This window comes from Danio rerio, chromosome 20, assembly GCF_049306965.1.
Source record: "Danio rerio strain Tuebingen ecotype United States chromosome 20, GRCz12tu, whole genome shotgun sequence".
Taxonomy (NCBI): Eukaryota; Metazoa; Chordata; class Actinopteri; order Cypriniformes; family Danionidae; genus Danio; species Danio rerio.
This window is the reverse complement of record NC_133195.1, coordinates 35110406-35133656: the sequence shown is the minus strand read 5'-3', so window position 1 is coordinate 35133656 and position 23251 is coordinate 35110406. Positions and strand designations below refer to the sequence as shown.

Genomic DNA, 23251 nt, shown 5'->3' with positions numbered 1-23251 from the left:
TGTTTAACTGTAACCAGTATACAACCAGGCATTGTGTATCTTGATGTTTCTACAAGCAGTCTGACACGTTAGTTTTGCTGTTCACTGTACCAGGAGTGACTCTAGTACATTCTTGTACATACACAGAAATCCTTATTTACCTTAAACTTAATTCAGCCACTCTCTTGCACACAGAGTCACCCTATCATGCACGGTATTGTGTATTTAGGTTTTATAGAGCAGTACAATGCAATGCTCAGTGAGATTGCCATAGGTAGCATCAGCACTTCTCTATTCTCCAGGCTCATTTGTGTCAGGCAAATATTTACAACTAGAGTTGAACTGATCTTTCCAGTCTGAAAGCCTCCTTTCAGCATTGGAAATTCAACGCATATGCAAATTGACTGTATAGAGTATGTATGGAGTGTCAATTTACATCACATGATCTAAATATACTGTATAGACTTGTGTTAAAGTAAGATGTAAGCAGAAAAGATTCAACCATTCATTCATTCATTTTCTTTTCGGCTTAGTCCCTTTATTAATACGTGGTCGCCACAGCGGAATGAACCGACAACTTATCCAGCACATTTTTACGCAGCGGATGCCCTTCCAGCCGCAACCTATCTCTGGGAAACATCCACACACACGCACTCATACACTACGGACAATTTAGCCTACCCAATACATCTGTACCGCATGTCTTTGAACTGTAGGGGAAACCGGAGCACCCGGAGGAAACCCACGCGAACGCAGGGAGAACATGCAAACACACAGAAACGCCAACTGAGCCAAGCTGAGCCGAGGCTCGAACCAGCAACCTTCTTGCTTTGAGGTGATAGCACTATCTACTACGCGACTGTGTCGCCAAGATTCAACCAACACGTAAAAATTTCCTTTTCAATCCCTCGCCGAGCAAACATTTTCATATCTGAAAACATTTGATTAAAACACAGACTTCCTGGGGCATCATCTATAGCGGCAGGTCAGAAGCAGATATGATGTGGTAAAGATATTTGAATGTATATCTCATTCATCCTATGCTTCTTCCTACCTTTTCTGCGCTTTTAATGTACCTGTTCAGTTTTCTAAAGGCGTGCTTGTTAGCAGCCCTTTCCCTGCTCTGAGGCTTTTGAAAGTTTAATTTGTTTTGTTCTTGACCAGTCAATTCCTATTAGGCATGTCAGCCCTCCACAGTGCCGATAAATGTTCTTGTTTAAACTTTAATTGAGTACAATAATGCTAGGCTTCCATGTCAGGGGCTGCTGTCCAGACAAAGCCAGCAGTAATGAGATGAGATGGCTTTGTAGTGAGTGATTATCGCATTGAACAGAGGGAAATTTACGGAAATATACCCTCAGTGACATTCTCATGCATCAGCCCTTTGAGAGATAACAGAAGCACTGTCAGACAGGAGTGGGGGATTATTAGCCCGTTTGTGATGACGCAGAGCATCTATTTTAATGGTCATAAGTGGGAGTGTGTAGACTTTTGGTTAGACAAAAGATTAGATTGTTTACCCCAGATTATGGTAGATTGAGGTGATGGTTTCTTCTTCAACACAAGGCTTTCAGATCCTATACCTGACTAAGCAAATTTATTTTCTGTGACATAACACCACAGCGGCCACAGGCACATACTCAATTTGCTAGTCAAATTCATGATAGTTTGGTGTATCTGACAGAGCTTAAATCAGTAGAGGTTTTTGGACAAGAGGAACAATTTCAAAGCTTCTAAAACTATTGGCGGAAGTGTCTGCTTCTTGGTTCGTTTGCACCTTCAGATTCAGAACCGGGAATGATTTTAGTTCTAGGAACGCCTCTTTGGGGGAAATAATTCTGCAACATTATTTAACACTTCAGTATTTCCTTCTGCCTAACCACAGTAGGAACAAAGAGTAAAAAAGTGTACATTGACTAGGCGAATACATACCATAGAAAGCACTGCCAAAGCAGTTAAAGTGTTATAAGATCTAAAAAATAAAGCTAGTGTTCGCAGCATATACTCAAGTGGTCATCAATGATTTCATCCCTTACCCCTCCTTTTTGCCCTTTCAGTTTTCAGTTGTTGAATGTCACGGTTAAAGTCACTGTCTGCTGGCATACGTCAATTGAGAGTATTAGTGGTGTTGTGAATACAGTGGCCCAAGGGGGGTATTTCATTCTTGATTAAGTGGACTGGTGGCTAGTTCCTATAATGAAGTTCCTATAACCACCTGGTGCAAACGCCCATAATGGAACCCAAAACAATAAGAGGGCTATATGAAACCCGACATGTATGGCCTGTTTCGACTGAGTGGTACGGTATGGGTCACTACAGGTCACCCCTATTAGGCTTGTGTATAAATGTTCATTACTATCCATGAACATGATTTGATTATAACTGCAGATCAATGGTGTGAAATAGCCTACTAACGTCTGCAATTATATTAAATAATTAAATAAATGCAACATACATGAACACATACAGACCCTTACGGCCTCCAATTTGTTACCAGTTACAAAAAACTACACGCAACATACATTTAGTCCTTATTTGGGTTCAGAAACAACACGCAACATAGCCTCTTTTATAAGATGTAACCTCTTGTTAGAAAGTAATTCCATATTTTTCGATTTCGTAATAGTCCAAAAGGTGATGATAATAGTTAAACATGGCAGTTATTTTTTTGTGTTATGTTTTAGGTTTTAGCTTGCTGAAAGAATCATTGGCTCCTTTGTTGTTTCCTGCTTCTCCTTTGTTTTGTTTTGTCACTCTCATGTTTATCCATTTCTGAAAGAATCAAATGTCATAAGCACTTTAATAATCACGCACACGTTGTTATCATCAGCTCAAGAAGTTTGTTATTTCAAATATAGATGCGTGGCAAGTTCTCTCGAGAAAGTGAAACCGCTCGTGCTTTAGACGGTCTTGTAAACAACAACTGCACAGGCTAGATTCTGTTCTTCTTTCTGGCTTTGTGGCTCTTCATCAAGACGACTACAAGGCTTGTTTGAGCTTGGGTCAACCATGGGTTGTTATTATATGTATATATTATTACAGTGTAATGTCTCAGATGTGTATTTAATTCTTAAATGTGTTTTCATTCTTCTGGCTTGTGCACGAGTGAGTGATGTATCTCTGTAAACCAATAGCGTTCAGTTGTGCATCTTGTTCCACCTTTTAGTACCCTTTTGTTGTGCTAGATACCCATTCGAAAGGGTACCCCAAAAGTGGTTTGGTTCGCTTTTAGATACCTTTTGACAGTGGAAACTGCCATAAAAAGTGTACCGAACCGTACCGAACCATACCACTCAGTGGAAACAAGCCATCAATCAAATGTCTAGAATCTTGTTAGGGTGTGTAGGTCAGGAACATCCAATCATGCTTCTGGAGGACCAATGTCACAGCCATGTCACAACCTGGATGGGAGACCACCAGGGAATACTAGGTTGCTGTTAGAGGTGGTGTTAGTGAGGCCAGCAGGGGGCGCTCAACCTGTGGTCTTTGTGAGTCCTAATGCCCCAGTAAAAGTGAAGGGGACACTACACTGTCAGTGGGCGCCGTCTGTCGGATGAGACGTTAAACCGAGGTCCTGACTCTCTGTGGTCATTAAAAATCCCATGGCACTTCTCCTGAAAGAGTAGGGGTGTAACCCCGGTGTCCTGGCCAAAGTCCCTCTATCGGCCCTTACGATCATGGCCTCCCAATCATCCCCTTCCACCGAATTGGCTCTATCACTGTCTCTCCACTCCACCAATAGCTGGTGTGTGGTGAGCGCACTGGCGCCGTTGTCCTGTGGCTGCCGTCGCATCATCCAAGTGGATGCTGCACACTTGTGATGGTGTGGAGAGATCCCCCCTCATGATTGTGAAGCGCTTTGGGTGTATGGCCATACACAATAAATGTGCTATGTAAATACACATTACATTACATTACAATGTCTACAGTTATGTCCCCACTAGCAGTCAAAAAACCCTAACTGTTTTTCTAAAGGCATGTTTAATTGGACTCGCAGAACAGCCCTTCGTCAGCAAGACTGGAAAACCCCTGTTTTGTAGGTAGTTTCCATGTCAAATTTTAAAGTTTTGATTTCCTTGTTGCTGTGGGTTTTGGATTGTACACTAAATGTTTCTTTGCCTGAACATTTCTCAACCTGAATTTCTCTCTAAGTGAAATACTCTTCCAAGAACTGCTGTCATAAGAGTACAGTTTGCCATGCTGCGTCAAACTAACACCTCTTATCAATACAATGTGTTCTAAACATCAGGCCAATCAGATGTTCTGCAGGTGGTGAGATCATCGGCACATGCCTATTATCTGTTTTAAGAGTCCATTGCCTTGCACGCTATCAGTGAAAACTTATCTCTTTTCACTGCACCTTCGGTGTTTACACACCTGTCTTTAACGTGCCCTGGGGTCAGCTCTGGTGATATGGATGTCAGTGGAGGCCAGTGGATCAAGCTGAATGGGGGCCAAAACGCTGACTTAGCAGTAAAGTCTGCAATGGTTCCAGCTGCTGGACACATCAGCAGTTTGTTATCAGCCCGCTCAGTCAGAGTGAGGAAGCAGTATGTCAGGAAAATGATGGGCTAAAGAAATCAAGCACATGCCTTTTGGCACATTTGAACGCAGACGTTCTAATCTCTAACTAATGTTGACTGTATTTTTAGGTAGATTCGCAGTTTTGTCCTATTTACCTCTGCCTGCCCTCCTCCCCCATTTCTCGCTCTCTCTATACTCCCATGTGTGCTACAGTGTTTATGGGGGCATGAAATCGCTCCACAGCTCCTGGGCATCTCGTGTGCTTTCTTATTCAGACTGCCAACTCTGAAATGTTGCTCTTCGTGTTTGTCTGACTCTCATTTGCTCATTCTTTGCATTTTATATTCTCAAAAAAAAAAATACTTCTGTGTCTCTGTAAAATAAAAAGTGATTATAGTAGATCCAGTGCATTATATTAAATGAAGGATGGTTGAAGAAATTGACTAAAGCATTCAGATTCTTTAGATTGACATAACAAAATAACCACAATAAGGTGTTTCAGTTAATTATTAAGCATTAGATTCATTGTCTCTTCAATAATTCAAAATGTGTATATGCAGAATTTCAGATTTGACTCCAGAATCCAAAGTAATGAAATTAGGAAATCACTCGGATTTCGGAGACATGCAATATTTTAGTCCACCTTTTTTTGCCTAGAATTGGTTTGTTGTGGAGTTGTTTTGGATTTGCATTGTCATAACTGAAAGACAAAATATGTAACATGCAAACAGGGTGTTTACACTAAAGTCAATACCTATTTGGTGGTGCGATCTTCATGCAGTTGCATGGCCATCGCCTTGGCTGATGTACACCTTTTGTAACAAGAAAAAAATAAAAATAAAATGTAACTACATATTGCATCAACACGTAGCACAAGCTCTGATATTGGTCAGCTTGGTAGCTGTGACCAATGTGGGTGGGACAGAGAGCCGCGCAAACCTGTTGGAGCAAGTGTTTACAAATGTTCAGTCCCGTGAAGTAGCTCTATATGGAACTATTGTTTTAAGTTTACCTTATGATTAAAGCTGTTGCACATCCGCTGGTTTCCGTCTCTGAATGAGTTAGTTTTAGCTACTTGTACATTAAGGTAGCATTCAGAAAAAACAAAACACTCATGAAGAAGCACGACACAGAGAAACATAAAAATCTACTGCCAGTTAGCCTTTTGCAACTGTTATTGCAGTGCAACACAAACAGCGCCCAGAAGTATAAATGCATGACTACGTGCAAGGCATGCGCAGTTGATCGCCAATCACTCGACGCAGAAGTATAAATCAGCCTAAAGGTCAGCCATTCAAAACTTTGAAATAAAAAAAACCTAAGCAATCAAACTATTTGTGCATTAGGTGATAAATAATTGACCCAATTATGATGTTTTAGGATGATTCAATAAATTAAAAAAAAAAAAAATAAAATCCTGGACCCAACAACCTTCCTCACTGCACCCAAAGCATCCTTGCACCTTTAATTCTGTTATTAATTACACACGCTCATGTTGTTCCAAACACCTTTTTAAGCCTAATTAAGATATTTTAGATGAAATCTGAGAACTCGCTTATCCTTCATAAACAGCAAGGTTCCTGACTCATACAAAGTGCAGTAAAAGACGCTCTCAGGGTTTTGGAATGACATGAGAATAAGTAATTAATAACATATTTTTAACTTTTGAGTGTAATGACCACTTAAGAAGCGTTTTTTCAACACTGGTGACACAATATTGGCTTATTAGCAGAATTTTTGAAGGATCCATAAGTAACTAAGAAATAAATATATTTTAAAATAGGAAAAAATATATAGAATAAATAATATTTTTTTCATAGTATTGCAGTTTTTGATCTTTGTGAGATTGAAAAGACTTCTATTCAAAGACATAAAAAAAATCTCTCGTCCCACTTTATATTAGGTGGTCTTAACATCAAAAGCATAAAAAAATGAGTACAATGTACTTACTGTGTTCATAATGTATTGCAGAACACTTCTGGTGCTCTTGAGAGGGAATACAGGTAAGGTTAGCGACAGGATTGGTGGTAAGGGTAGGTTTAAGGGTGAGTTAAGGTGTAAGGCATGGTCAACAGTGTAATTAAAGATGTAATTACAGAAATCAATGACATGCAGGTATTTAATCAATCAGAAGTAAAATGTAAACACATGCATTTTAACAATAAGTACTTTGTAACAAATAAATCATATCAGTGTAAGTGGGTAGGTTTAAGTGTGGGTCAACCGTGCAATTACAGATGCACATTACATTACAGATGCAATTACATGGAGATATTTAAACAATCATAAGTAAAATGTAAACACATGTATTTAAACAATAAGTACTTTTTAACAAATAATTACTACCAATGTAAGTACATAATACTAAAGGCCACCTAATATATAGTAGGACCAAATCTTCAAACTTCTGAACAGAGGTGTACAGAAATAGCTAGCTCGAGTGACATGGAGAGGGTCACAGAGTTTAATGAGTAAACATGCTCTTCATTGACTGAACTCGCAAACAGTCATGCTCTCTAAATCCTGCAAACCAAGCATACAGGGTTCACCGAGCTTACATGATCTGCTGTATATTATACCCTCAACGACACCCCCTTGGTTTTTAAGGAGTAGTAAGAGGCCCAGATGCTGTTTTTTCCCCGCTTTCTCTCATTCCCATAGTGTGCGTTGAAGCTTTTGACATGTACACAGGCAAATGGGCACAGACACCCGCACACACCCATTTTTCTGGGAACAGTAATGCATTTCCTTGCTCATGTGCTTCAAAGATAGGACTTCTCTTTTATGTGAGGATGAAAGCATATGCGCATGAGTGACCATATGTAGTAATGTAGCGTGAACTCCCACTCTGTGGCGTATACATGTGTGTGCGTCAATCAGATTAAACATTTCATTAAGATCAATCCGTTCTAGTAGTTAACGAGTTAATGCTATCATTAAGGTATTATAAGGAAAATATATAGATATTAATAATATTTACGCATAACAGTTATATATGTGCATACATGCTATTTTGATCATCATCATTGAAACTAGCTGAAAACTTGCCCATGGTGTTACAGTGTTCTGCTTTTTATTCTCTCTATGTAGGGGCCCAGTAAAAGGTTACATGGGGTACCAGAAAAAGGGGCCCCTCGCCTTCTCTCTCTCTCTCTCTCTCTCTCTCTCTCTCTCTCTTTCTCTCTCTCTCTCTCTCTCTGTCTTCCTTCTACTTTTTTTATCAGAGTTTCCCTCCTTCTCTTTCTCTCAGATTACTGTGAACGAGTGAGGTGGGGGTGCGAGGTTACACTCTTCTGTGTTGTGTGTAGACCTTTAGGGAAACATACAGTCTCAGTGTTGCTTCGAATACAAACGGCTCATTATACAGTGTATGGACTCCTTTTACTATAGGATCTTTGCTTTGACATTGTAGGATACGTGTAATTTATGATAATAAGTGATTCATGCTTGCCTGCTGAATGTTGTGTTTAAATTTCACCATCTTGACCCTTTTTTCAAGAGAAAAAAATACTATTCTGTTTGTGGTACAGTACTTGTAATTAAACTGAACAATATTAAGGCCCAATCCCAATTCTATTTTTGTACCCCTAACCCTTCCCCTTGAAATGGAGTGTGAAGGGGAAGGGCTTCAAAAATTTCCCCTAAGAAATGGGACAGCACTACAACACCTGCACACCTCATCATATGTCATCATCGCTAGCTCTTGCTTCATATGAGATCGACGATGGCACCTGCTGTAGTTATTCCAGTTGCTTTATTGTTTGGTATTTATCTTCAGGAAATCACTGAAGGCAAAGATATCATGTTATCATAACAATAGAATGTGGCAATAAGATCATAACTGTACTGTGGCCATATTCATCAATGTAAACACACAAAAAACAACATTAACATTGTAGCAGACACTGTAAAAAGCCCATTCCCAGCCACTAGAGTTTTCTGAGAGGGTATTCGAGTGTTGTTGAGTGTCAGAATGTTGTACAGGAGTTATTTTTAGGGATTATAGATAGCTGAATCTAGCGTTTTTTACTTTAGCGTCTTTTTTTTTTTTTTTTTTAAGGCATGATGAAAAAAAATGAACGCCATTATGAATATATTAAAACATGTGCTTAATTGTTGAAAAAATTGGTAATAATGAGAAAAAAAAAACATATTTGTGCATCTCCTGACTTCTCTGTGCAGCCATGCTGCCGTTGTGGCTGGTGTATTCGGGGAAATTTTCTATCTAGCCCTTCCCCTTACCCCTACACCTTCAAGCTAAAGAGAATTGGGACACCCCTACCCCTTCACTTGAACGCGCAATACAAGTGGTAGGAGTAAGGGGAAGGGTAGAATTGGGATTGGGCCTTAATCTGGTGTATATTGGTGCTGCGGTGTAAAAAGCAGTGGTATGTGGAGTTTCTGTATTGAAAAGTGAACTACAATAACTTATAATACCTAAAATCTTTTTCTTTAGGTATTGCCAAAGTCCCTTTAAGCCAAGTCATTTCACTCAACGGCCATCTTTGAAACACCACTCAGGCAGTATACTCAGGCATTCTGTCTAAACGGGGAAACATCAAATTCTCCAAAACCGCTTGCCAAGCTTACCATTAAATTTCATATTAGGATTCACCAAGAAAATTAAACAACAACTGTGCCTTTAGTTTCATTTCTAAACATCCAAATCAAACAAAATCTGCAGAAACTCACGTCTGGTCAGAACCCCTCTGCCGGAGGATTGTCAGTCTATAGAGATCGATGATTGGCTCCTGTACTAGTAGGAGAGGCTTTATTCACCATGTTGACCGTTACACTTTTGCCCATTCAAAGAGATACGAGTGACATTTCTTGTGCATTCTAGAGTCCTTGGTATTGCCGGAGTAGCGTTTAAAAAAAATAATATCCCAGGTAGCCTATGGTATTAGCACAGTACAAAAAGCCCTATAAAAAATACAGTGTGTAGGAGTATATTACAGATTCTCAACTACATGCATGGGGTGGATGATGTTCGGGTTTTTTAAATTAATTTTCTTTATTATATTTTATCGTTATTATTCAGAAAATTAAAGTTAAATATTTTGAGTCTCAATGCTTTTATGTTTTTCTATGCATTTCAACACTTTTGGGGTAATAAAGTTTAATTGGACGGTCATTAAGATCTTTTCTAAATGTACCAAAGATTAATTTTGTATTAAAGTGTCTGCTAAAAAATGCTTCAAGTTTGTACAAATTTTGACTTTTTTCTAATTAGATGCTAAAACACTAAAATGGTTTATTATATATATGAAGATATGCATGAACCAAGTTGAGCAGCTCCTCAATAAAGCAACAATAAAAAATGAAAGAGATAGCAGAGCGTACAGCAGAGACAGACGGATAGATAGAGATTGGTCCTGTGGGACAGGATTGCTGATGATCTAGCCAATGACATCATCGCTCGACTCAAAGGGCTTTTAGAGTGATTGATTCACACATATGTAAGTGAGAATATGATGCTGACGAATATGATGTTGTTTACAGTTTTTATGATGATTTACAGTATCAGCGCCGCATATTATGGTGAGTGTACTGTGGGGCTAAACGGTAGAAGTCGTTGCCTTTCCCCACAGATTTTCTTCCCTCTCAGCACTGCTTGGTAAATATGGGTTAGTGTGCCTTTCCTGTCTCTCCTCTCCCCACTTCTTCCCCTTGTTTGTTTTACTTTTCCTTTTCTTCCACCCAGCTTTTCGCTCCCTTCTATTTTTTTCCCTCTTCCTGCAGCTGTGCAGTGGGATCCAAGGTTTTTCCAGGAGAACACAAAGGCTTGGAACGTGCGAGATTTTTGACACACAGAGTTATAGTGTTTGTATGAAGACACTGGCTGAGGTTATTTTGTACAAGGCTTGAGTTTGATATCGGCACTTTTTTATAAAGACAGTTTCACAGTGGTGGGATGTGCAGCGCAGGATTAGTCTGTACACTTAAAGCTTAGTCAGGTGGCCGGTCATATGAGCTGACTTTAGTGTACAGTGTGTGTATGTACACATACAGTGTGTGCGTACAGAGAGCGTGTGGAGATTATAATGTAATCAGCTGTGTGGTTACATCAGATTCGCTTTCACACCATGCATCACACCAGATTGCTTGATGCAGAGTGAAATGACACTATAAAAAAAAGAAACAAAAAAGGTGGAGAGAGGGAGTTGAACAGGCAAATAAAACGAGATCTTAAAGATAAAAAAAACAGCCAAGATAAAAGATGAAGAAAGCGCTTTTAAATTCTACCAGTTGCTGACCAGGATGATGTTGAAGAGAATTGCCATGTTTTTTAATAATTCTTTTCATTTATTCCCAGTTTCTTGCATACAGAATTAAGAAAAAAAAGTTTTAAAAATTTTAATTTAATTTAAACACACTGAAAAAGATAATACAAATATTATGAACACATTTCAAACGAGTTTCAAAAACACACAAAATTACTGCTCCTCTAAATATGTAACTTTCCTTAAAATTCGAAAATTTGATTATCAGTTTCCTTCCTAAAAAAAAAAAAAAATATATATATATATATATATATATATATATATATATTTTTTTTTTTTTTTTTTTTAAATAATATATATATATATATATATATATATATATATATTTTTTTTTTTTTTTTTTTTAGGAAGGAAACTGATAATCAAATTTAATTTTCGTAATCACAATTAATACAGTTAATATTAGGCATGGGACAATAACCGCTTTCAAGGTATACCGCGCTTTGGAAAAGTCACAGTTTTAAAATCGGCAACATTTTCTGTTATACCGTTCCTACTTTTAGGACAACAGTATCTCCAGTAGAAAAGATATTCGAAGATGTCCTTTTAAATTGTTAAGAAATCTGTGTTCTAATAAAGACTAATTTAATTTGGGAAACAATTAAAATATTTTATATAAATATATATATATATATATATATATATATATATATATATATAATTTTTTTTTTTTTTTTTTTTTTAAATGAGGGAAACATTTTTTAATATTTAAAAAGGACATATTTTAGAGCAGTAATCACAATAAATGTGAAAAGGTGATATTTTTACCCATCCGTCAGAATCATATACCAGTCCATGCCTAGTTAGTATGCAGGGAGAACATGCAAACTCCACACAGACTCAACCCATCGACCTTCTTGCTGTGAGGCGACAGCACTACCTACTGCGCCACTACGTCTCCTAATGTGTAATTACATTTAAAAAAGATATAATAAATGCAATTTAAACACACTCAAAAAGATTACAAATATTATGAATACATTTTAATAAATTCGTTTAAGAGAGTTTCAAAAACACAAAATTACTGATTTCCTTTACTGATCGAAATATTTCCATAAATCCGATATTAAATCCTATTAATCATGATTAATACACAGTTAATATACAGTTATATAAAATTGTTATCTTTCAAGGGTTCAATGCTAAGAATTTTTTTCTACTGGCCCCTCCAGTAGAATAATAGAATGCTATAAAAATGTTTTGCAAATATATCGTTTTTTTTTTTTTTTTTTTGCAGTTGTTTGTTTGCAAATTTCATTTTTATTTCTCAAAACTTTATTTTCCCCTTGCAGTTCTTTATTTTTGTTGCCAACATTAGCTTTTATTTATCAAAAAATAATTTTCGCTTTGCGATTTTTGTATATTTTTACAGTACTGTCAAATTCAAGCATACACAAAAAAATTGAAAACTTGGTTAGCATTTGCATGGAATTGCTCGTATATAATAAGAAATACTTGTGAAAAAATGTCCTTGCTTATGTGAAAAATAAATAGCAATTCACAGAGTGGCTAATAAATTTGACAACTGTACATGATACAACAGATTCTTTTTCATAAACTCAGTATTGACCTTCCGATGACCCTGTTTTAATGTTTGTTAAATGTGTGTAGATGAGTGTAAGCTTAAACGGGGTCTCACATTTCTTTTGGTGTGTTAAGGTATACTTGACTACATATTTGATTGGCCAATATTACCCTCTACACGGTCCACTGAGGTTTTGTCTCAGTGGTGATTAGGCAAATTTTACATCAGTCAAATACCCCATCATTTAGACAAACAACACAGCCCAACACAGACCCTGCTGTGGGAATTCTGAAATAGCCAAATCTCGTGAAAGAGCTGAAAAAAGTATTCACACTTCATTTCCACTCTCGATGAGCTTATTTTTTTTCTGCTTAACTCTAAAATTGTATAGAGACTGTGAGAGCTTGTGCTGAGGGCGAGGAGCGTGATTGGCTGACTTGCACTCCTCCCCCATCTGTGATTGGCTGGAAGGTTCAGTGGGGCACTCAATCAGCGCAGTGGAAGCATATGTAGGTCAGTGTGTAGCTGTGCTGCAGTGTGTGTGTAAAGTGCGGTCGCGTACTCTGGCAGTCCTCCAGTTCTCTCTCTCTTTCAGAGTTAGCGAAGAGAGCAGAGGGGGAGGGAGAGAAGAAGAGGACAGTGGGAGTAGACTGCGAGGCCTCTTCTATCCAGTCTGTGCATTAACGGCACTAAACGCATTAGTGTTTAGTCTCAGATTGGTGACAAACATTTAGAACAACTTTTCTGAATGTAACGCCAATTGGATTTGCATGTCGTGGCCGCAGTTACTCTTTTAATCCTGTAAAAAGAATCTTGTTTTCACCCAGAGTGTCAACAACGGCTGGTTACTGTGAAACAACCTTTGAAACAACTTTTGTCCAAACCACTACATATAAATACACAAGAATGCGAACATCGATCTGTCATTCAGAGGCTCTCAGTCTTTTCTCTTTTTTTGAACCAGACTTGCCATTAGCAGTCTAAAACTTGGAGAAGTGCAGTGTTTTGGAAGGAAGTGGGTTTACAGTGAAAATGAGAGAGAAAGGGAACGCCAGGATGAGGGGAAAATCAGGCTTTGAGAGTTGTCCAAAACTACACTTCTGTATCTGTCTTTTAACGGCTGTGCCCTGAAAGTGCCCCATGTACTTCTAAAGCACTTCCCTCTGGCACAGCCAGGAATTTAGCTTGAGTCCCTAAGGCGTGCCACAAAAAGCACAGAAAGTCTGTTGAGCTGCTAAGCTTACCCGCAGTGCATAACTATCCCCTCTAAAAAGCTCCCACTACATATACGCACATGTGCTTGGCAACCTGGCATAGGCAAAAACATCGACTCTCTTATATCTCCAGACGCTGAATGTCTAGACGGAGAGCGCAAAAGGGTCGGACAAAGAGTCTCATGAGCATCCCTGTCTGCACATTTTACAGTGAACCAACTCGCTGAGCACACACACACACAATTACACATGCATACATACCCAAATGCAAAACTACTAAAAGCCTGGTGGGCACGCTCAACACTTCAATGAATTATGAATCACTGTTGTTAGGCAGACTGAATGCACAAGGTCTTTGCCCATATTTCATACAGCCCACATGCACACCTCAGCAGTGTGTCTAGACACATGGTGTTTGCAGAAATGTGATCCAGTTACTTTTTTTGCACGCAGAATATTAGATAGTTACTCTGCCTTACTGAATAAAGCCTGTCTGTCTGTTTCTTTATCTATCAATTTAAAGTATTGTCTGTTGCTTGGTTGTCTGTCCATCCATCTTTCCACATATCCGTCCGTCCGTCCGTCCGTCTGTCTGTCTGTCTGTCTTTCTAACTGTCTGTCTATCCACCCACCCATCCATCCATCCATCCATCCATCCACTTATCCATCCATCCATCCATCCATCCGTCTGTCTATCTGTCTGTCTGTCAATCCACCCACCCTATCACCCAATCCATCCATCTAACCATCCATCTAACAATCCATCATTCTTCTATCCATCTATCCATCTATCTATCTATCTATCTATCTATCTATCTATCTGTCTAACACTGTCTAACTGTCTGTCCGTCCGTCCGTCCGTCTATCTATCTATCTATCTATCTATCTATCTATCTATCTATCTATCTATCTATCTATCTATCTATCTATCTATCTATCTATCTATCTATCTATCTATCTATCTATCTATCTATCTATCTATCTATCTATCTATCTATCTATCTATCTATCTATCTATCTATGCTGGTCTTAAATACAATCATATACTCTATTGCATGCTTTCATGTGGATTAAACCAACTTTTAACTGCAGTCAAGACCTAATGTCGAAACTTGTGTCGGAAAAAGGTGCTGTGTTTAAATAGGAGTTTCGTTGACACCTTGAAACACAAGTAGAAGAAAAAAAACGTCTCAGCTGACAGCCACACCTTAAGATTACACACACATTATTAGTTATTTTGGGCCAAGTAAGCAGATGGACGAAGAGGAACCAAAGAGTAAACATCCTGCACACCTCTGTTGGCTTTCTTCATCGCGTCTCGTGATCTGACCACCACTTCTGTATGTCTGCAAATAAAAATAGACTCCAACCGTACTTCCTTTTTTTCTGATGACTATTTAAAACAGCAAATTATGGCCTTAGTCACTGCTGTGGACGAAAAGCGTTAGCATTTTTAATGCAAGGAAAGCAGAGTTGATTTAGATAGACATCCATGTGAGCAATTCAACAGCTGTGAACTGTTCGATTATCTGTGTCAGAGGTCAGTTTAAACTCACTTAAGAGATTTAAAACTTCAAGATGTATTACTTTTTATTTCAGGGAGGATAGAGGTGATTGAGTGCGTGTGTGTGTGTACTGTACATGTTACATCTGTCAGAAAGAGACTTGCCATGCAGGTTTTTCAAGTTGTCTCTAAAGTTGTGCTCTCCAATCTTCAACCGAAGAACTTGTCAGCACTTTTACCTCTCCAACCCCCCTTTCTCTCTAAGTTTTTGGAGGGATTACTGCGCAGACCTCTTTCAAAAGCACTCTCATGGTGAGATTGAGCCTTGGGATTGGCACCCTGCTCATGTATCAGTGTTCTTTAATGGATGGAAACCAGTGCTATGTGCTCGCTCACGTATGTCTTGATTGCATGAAGTTCCAAAGCTCTCTCCTAGAGCCCTTTTTTAATTCCAGAAAGAGGCCCAGTTTGCCTATGAGTGTGCGTGTGTAGTGATTCTGGAAGGAGTCTAATTTGCCGGAGAGCGTGTGAATGCGTTGGAGCCGTGCCAGAGAGTTCAGCGCAGTAGATGAGTTGTTACTGGAAGGCTTTTGTTCTGGGTTCCACTAGAGAAAAGCCCTTTACAGGAGTCAGCCAGTCAAAATGGCAGAAGGGAGAAAGAAGAGGAAAAAGGAGAGGAGGAGGAGGAGGAGGAGGAGGGGGAAAAAACTCCAAATGTCCTACTTGTTAGACTGATCTATTATCGAGGACTTTAAGATTCTGCTGAGATACCACTGCCATGGAGATTTGTGTTCCAGGCCGTAATAAGCTGAAATTACCTCAAGCAGTCTTCTAGGAACCGTGGCTTGCCTTGGAATCTCAGGGCTAATTATGCCCCTAGACATCATAATTCAGACACCTGTGTTTTAATGCAATGCAAAGATATCGCAGTAAGAAGATTAGACAGTAAAGCGAATGAGACAAATAAAAGTATTAGGAATAAATATCAGCAGTTTGCAGAACAAAACAAAAATGTTTCAATCAATATGACTATAAATTATAAATCCAGAGAAACTGGGAATTTTCAAGTAGTCTTACAAAGATGTTTGTACTGTATATATGTGTAATCATGGCCTTGAACTATACCTGCGTACAAGTAATAATAAACTGCTTATTTAAACAAATTATTTGAGAATATTTCCAATGAATCACTGAATGATCACAATGCGTTTGCAGTGTTCCCAAAGTCATTTTTCAAATGGTAAAAAAAATCCCCATAAATGTAGGGGCCACTTAACGTGCTGTATATGAGCTATAGAACAGGAAATATTTAGAGAAAGAGCTCTCAGTGACAGTGGAAGTGAGGTCTAAGAACAAGCCCAGACCAATGTCACAGTAATGAAGAGAAGGACAAAGGTCTGTAGGATGTTATCCTAGTGTCACTTGACAGCTGAATGATTACGGCTCCTACTGTATGTAAAAGCTATATTTAATACCTGCACATGTAAATATCTGCTTATATTAACTTAATTCCATTTAAATTTTTATTTGAATAGATTTTTTTAAATGCAGTATACAGTAAATGTAACTTTTTTCATTTTTCTTATAAAATTTTAAGTCTGTCATTGCCGCCTCACACAATCAGGATTTAGTGACAGTGCCATGTATGGGGCAAGAGTTATAAGACATTCATTAGCCATTATTAATGAAACTTACGCATTTGGTAATAACTTTTGCCTGCATGTACTTATTTTAATGAAATTGGTCCCAAATTATTCTTTGGGTCATGCCGACAACACAGATACTAATTATGCGATCATCTGCCAAACTTTCTGTCCGCCATTTGGATTTTGTTCAAACCATTCTTTTTTCAACTCCTCCTAGACCATCGGTCCAATCTTAACCAAATTTGATTCAGATCATCTTCAGACAATGTAGACCATTCATGTCAATAAACAAAAAGTGTAGTCATTTAGCATATGTGCAAACTAATGTCTAATGTCTAAACTAACTAATGTCAATCTGCCAGATGACATTACAGGCTGAATCACTGCTATGGTTTGAAATCAAACTTTATGTGAGTGATCTCGGCCTGACTTTGACCTAACAACGTCAGTTTGCACCACCTTCTGGGTAAAATTGACAAACATTTAAATTCTATGAATAGAAATCATACAAATTTTATCAAATGTCTTTTAAATAGTTTTGTCTATTGCCACGAGACTGGTCTTGCAGATTCCTTGTATCATATAGAGAACATTGATATAATGTATTCTCTAATTGACACGACTTTCTTTCCACCATCTTGAATTTAGTTTGAAAATCTGTTGTTTTAAACTCTCCTTAGATCGAATTTCCATCATATGTGGGTAAGACCATGCTGCTAAAAAGTTCTAGAATTTTCCAGTTGCACTGTAGCTTGTTGCCTTGCTTGTTAATGATGTGGCCGCTGGGCTACTTGACCCCGATAAATGCTGCTTGCAGCTATATTTATCATTACCACTACTACCACTTTGAGAAGTATCTTATTCTGTATAAATAATGAAAACTGTATTGTAATTGTTATTTATTCTGGTCAAACTGAGCTTTTATATTGACAAATTGCAGCGAAGATGCTTAGGTTTATCTGTGTACTTGATATGACGATTTGCCAAATTTAATGGCAAAATCAATTTGCCAAAATTAAAGGTTTGCCAAATTAAAGTATTATATAATAATATGATATAAAGGCATCCCAGTGGCGCAGTGGGTACCACGATCGCCTCACAGCAAGTAGGTTGCTGGTTTGAGCCTCGGCTGGGTCAGTTGGCATTTCTTGTGGAGTTTGCATGTTTTCCTTGTGTTCGCGTGGGTTTCCTCCTGGTGCTCCGGTTTGCTCCACAGTCCAAGGACATGTGCTATAGGTGAATTGAATAAGCTAAATTTTCTGTAGTGTATGTGTGTGAATGAGTGTGTATGGGTGTTCCCTGTGATGGGTTCCAACTGGAAGGGCATCCGCTGCATAAAACATATGCTGGATAAGTCGCCGGTTCATTCCACTGTGGCGAGCCCAAATTAATAAAGGGACAAAGGCTAAAAGAAAATGAATGAATGAGCGTAATATAAATAAATAAAATTTTATTAGAATATTAGTGTTATTATGGAAGTTTTATTTATATTTGTAGCAAAATAATGAATAAACTTCACCAAAAAAATATTTTTTACTTTACTCTTGAATTCTGTGACATTTCACATTATATAACAAATGCTTAATGGATTGCATTTGTAGAAATTATAGGAAAATTGCAGGAGAAAAAAGCCAAAATCAAGCCAGAAACTAAACAAAATAATACATCATGTCAGAATATGTCAAGATACATTAACCTTTGGATGACTGACAGCCTAGAACTTCTTTTTGCTGGCAGATCGTGCAGTTACGACATCTACCAGAAGGGGTTAAGTGCACCGAGCTAAACAGGCAAACCTTGACCCCTCCAGTATGGCACAAGGGATTGTCATATATCTCTGTGAAAGGAAAGTGTGAGAGCGAGAGAGAAAGTGTGTAGGGGGAAGGGGAAATCAATAGACAGACAGAGCTCGGAGGACATGTCCATGCGGTGTGTTTCAGTGTGTTTCGTCATGAAGGGGAGCTGCAGCATTAGTGAGCGTGTGGTTAAGCCTCGTGTGCCTCAGAGAACCAGAACAAAGAGACGTGAAGAGAGAAAGCGAGATGAACGAATAAGTGACAGATCGAAGCCTCCTAAGCCAGTTACACAGAAAAGGGACTGTGCTGTTCAAACCAGCCGTGTCCCAGACACACAAACACCGACCCCTAACAAGAAAACATGCCTCTTGTTTGTTTGTTTTTGTTTATGGAGTTGTTGATGGCCTTTTTGTTCAACTCAACTGGTGTGTGATTGACTTGGGACAAAAAAAAAAGAAGCTTTCCTTTACAGAGTAAAGGCAAGAAAGCAAAAGAGCAAACGAGATGAGGAAAAACAGGCATAGAGGTGGATGTTATGTGTATTCCTGCACGTCTCAATATTTCTATGTTTAGAACTGTAATCTCCTATTTATCCAAACACACGCACACAGCCAAAGTGACCCGAGCCTTAATCATCTAATCAGCCTGGTTTATTTTGAAGGAAGACATTAGCAGGCATCACTCTGGATGGTTATTAATATTGTAGAGGATAATGGGGCAATTAGCTAGTTTTTTGTTTATGTTGAAATTATCTAGGCGGCATGGTGGCTCAGTGGTTAGCACTGTCGCCTCACAGCAAGAAGGTCGCTGGTTCAAGTCCCAGATGGGCCAGTGGGCATTTCTGTGTGGAGTTTGCATGTTCTGACCGTGTTGGTGTGGGTTTTCTCCGGGTGCTCCGGTTTCCCCCACTGACATGCGCTATAGGTGAATTGAATGAACTAAATCTAACTTCCCATCAGCCATCAGAATTCTAAACAGATAACCAACGCACATAACAGTCTCTTTTCTGCTCAGTACAACACTACATACTCCATCCCATTTTGCACTATTTTATTCTTTATTCTTTTTTTTGCACATAATCCAATTGCACTAGGCACTTTTTGCATAATAAGCACAATAAAAAACAAACAAAAAAAAAAAAAACACTGTACACTGTTTACATCTGTTTCATTACTCAAATTAGGTTTACATATTGTTTACTTTCATAGATATTTACTTACATTTACAATCAATCTTCAGTCACTTCTGTGTATATATGTGTATTTATGTGTATGTTGTGTATGATGTGTATGTTGTGTGTATGACTTCACTGTGGACGGCAAAGTAAGAATCTCATTGTACAGGGAGACGTGTTTCCTTACTGTGCACATGACAATAAACAGTTGAATTGAGTTGAATTGAATTAAATTGGCTACTGTGTATGAGTATTTGTGTGAATGAAATGGTGTTTCACAGTGATGGGTTGTGGATGGAAGGGCATTCGCTGTTTAAAACGTATGCTGGAATAGTTGGCGGTTCATTCCACTGTGGCGACCTCTGAAATAGAGATTAAGCTGAAGGAAATTGAATGAGTGAAGGAATTAAACTATCTAGATCCCCATCAAGGTGTATATTCATGCAAATATTTGCATTTTCAGTAATTTCTCCAGTATTAAAATGATTTCTTCACAGACAGACATGTGTTTTCTTCAATAAAACATGGTTACAGAGATAAACTAGTCAATGTCCAGCTGGCCAAAAGATATTAAAATAGTGACCTTTAGAATAAAAGAGATATTTCACCCATCCTCTACTTGCTCTAAAATCAACATTTTTCAAAATATCATCTTTGTTCAGCAGAAATATAGAAACCCATGAAGATTTTAAACCACTCGAGGGCATGTAAATGATGAGTAAGTTTTCATTTTTGTGTGAACTATCCACAGAGCACTGCTTTTTAAGACTTCCTAAAGAGATACTGCATTCAAAAATGAAAACATCACATTTTACTCAGCATTAGGCTCTTACGAATACGTATTATGACGTTAACCCAAAGGCGTAGGTTCGCTCTTGACATTGGTGGGACCATGGGGATATACTGTACACCTCAAGAGCACATGCATTGGGGATTTTTTTGTGCTTTTAAAAACATGAATAAAGTACTTAATAATATTAAAAAAAAAAAAACAACAACAAAAAAAACACTTAATAATACGGAGAACAATCACGTCACAAGCTGCAAAAGTCAATTTATATGATCTTACTGCAATCTAGCTTTGAGGAGGTATAAATGTAGAGAAATTCAGTGAAGTGTGTGACACAATTTAACAGTTTTATCCCTATTTGTCTTTCATAATCATGGAGGTCAAAATCAAAACTGAATTTCGATTTACTGATATTCACTGAATTAATTGCACTGTCTTGGTTCAATACACAATACACCCTGGGCAAACTGACCACCCTTTTATTTTGTTAGTGGCTGTTTTTGCCCCATTGACTTCCATTTTAATGACACCATATGACATTTACATTTAGTCATTTTATATAATCAGGCATTCTTGATTGTTGCTGGTTTTCCCATTTAGGAAGAGGTAAATTTACAAATTTTTACTGTTAATCATTAGTTGCAGTGCAAAAAAAGCTTAGCTTTTAGATAAAAAAAAATTATATGGTTATATGAACAATAGTGTGTTTGTGTGAGCATGTGCAAGTGTGTGAGAGAGCACTTGCCATGTTTGAAAAATAAGTAACTCAGCTTTTAGAACACAGTCAATATATTAAGTAAGACACTATAATCTGTGGTTTTACTCAAAACTCTAGATAAAAACCAGTAACTTTTTTGCACAAACCCATCTAAAGGGTTAATGCTGCCAATGGATGATTAACAGTAAAAATGAAAAGTTTCCTAACAAAGTGAAACACCAACAATCAAGAATGCATGATTATTTGGTGTCATGCCTTTGCAATCAAAATAGGTTGTTATAATGGAAGTAAATGGGGCAAAAGCAGCTGCAAACATAAAGAAAGGGTAGTCAATTTAATCAGTACACAAGGGTTAAATAGAAGTATTTTCAAAATGTGAGATTATCTATTGATTCTTTCAACATAATTATTTTATTTTTCTTCATATAATGAAAATCTACGAGGTATGGACAAAAACCCATCTAAACTTTTCTGTAAATATCTTTTTTTGTTTTCCAAAGAAGTCAGTCAGTCTTGCTGGCTTAAAACAGCAAAATGATTAGTTATTCATGACAGAGTTTTTAATTATCCCTTTACTGACAAAAAAAAATGCTCACTGTACTGTATATCTTTCAAGATCAACTCTTCATACCACAAACTTGTCACCGTATCTAAGAGTCACATTGCCTCAACCAATGATATCTTCCTCAAACACATGCATGTCCACCAGAACTGAGTGAACATTATGTGCAGACACACTGTTAAAGTGCAAGCAAAGCTTAAATGGTTTCAGAGCTACAGGAGTGGATTCCTACATTATTTAGACTGATATTTCTTGCTTGTGGCTAAAAGTCCCATGAGATTATCCTCAGCTGATTGCATGCATGTGTGATATAACCTAGAAGTAGGTCACCTGGTCAAAGCACAAGCGCTTTGTTTAAAGACCGAGCATTGCTATGTAGCTCACTGTGTGTGATACAATGTGCACGTGCAACACAGAGAGTGTATTTTTGTTTGTGTGGGTCACATCAGCAGAAACAGGAAATCATGCGGCCCAGAAGTCAAGGCAGCAGGAACTAGAGGAGGGGGGGTGAGAATTGCTGGTACAGCAGAAAACCCTGTGACACTCTCTGCTGCTACACTTCTTTTCTTTGTCTCTTTTTTGTGGCAAATGAAAACTCTTGTGAATTTTTTGCTGGTATTACTGTCAATGATCAGCATACAGTGATATTCACTAGTGTTGCATGTAGACATATGATTAAGGCGTGTTGCTTTGTTCTTATCTAGTCTTTGCAGAAAATTTGGGTGCTGTCTATTCATAATCTGCCAAGCTCAGCAAAGTAAAATGAGGGTTTCTACGCAAATATTTCCACACAAGCAAGCATACAGAGATACTCAATATCCAGCTACTGGTCATAAAGGGTGAAAGTCAATTTTAACTGCATCTGGTGATGTTTAGTGGGCTAAAAGTTGAGGCCAGGGCAGTCATGTTTGCTCAAAACCCAAACTGTGTCTTAAATTACACCCGATTCCAGCTTTGGAGTCAATTCCAAGAGAACAATTAAATTTTCTATATAGTCATATTTGATTTAAGTACAGTATTTATACATAATAAATATTATATAGATTGACAAACAATATATTTCATCATTTTACACAATTGAATTATCTAGTTATTATTTGCTATACTAGTTTACTCATAAGACTTGTTACAGAGGAAGTTACAGTTTGTGTGATGATTCAGATACTCTACTGTACTGTAAATGTCAATATTAATGACAGGCTTGATATGATTCTATATGAAGAGAGAGAGAGAGAGAGAGAGGGAGAGAGAGAACGTATTTTTGCTGCAACATATTGTTCTAGAAATAATTATGATTACCAATAATATTTGACTATTTTATGCAACAGATTATAACAATTTAATACAAAATAAAAGGTGTTCTGTAGTTGAAAATGTGTGTCTTTTTCATTGCTTAGTTTATATTAACAATATATTAAACCTAACATAATAAATGCTATCACACTCAAACACATAGACAGTAAACTGTACTAACATTCAAGCTATGAAAACTATATATATATATATATATATATATATATATATATATATATATA

At 37.7% G+C, this 23251-nt stretch overlaps 1 protein-coding gene and 2 long non-coding RNA genes across 3 annotated transcripts in view; 2 read left to right on the top strand and 1 right to left on the bottom strand.

The window, feature by feature from the left end:
- The window catches only part of LOC141379314 (uncharacterized), a 187233-nt gene that overhangs the window by 132281 nt on the left and 31701 nt on the right, over positions 1–23251 (bottom strand). The window lies entirely within an intron of this gene.
- foxo3b (forkhead box O3b) overlaps positions 1–23251 on the top strand; it is a 45966-nt gene that overhangs the window by 7056 nt on the left and 15659 nt on the right.
- LOC141379316 (uncharacterized) lies at positions 6815–10722 on the top strand. The gene is made up of 2 exons (XR_012395866.1): positions 6815–8707; positions 8818–10722. It is a non-coding gene; the product is annotated as an uncharacterized lncRNA (long non-coding RNA).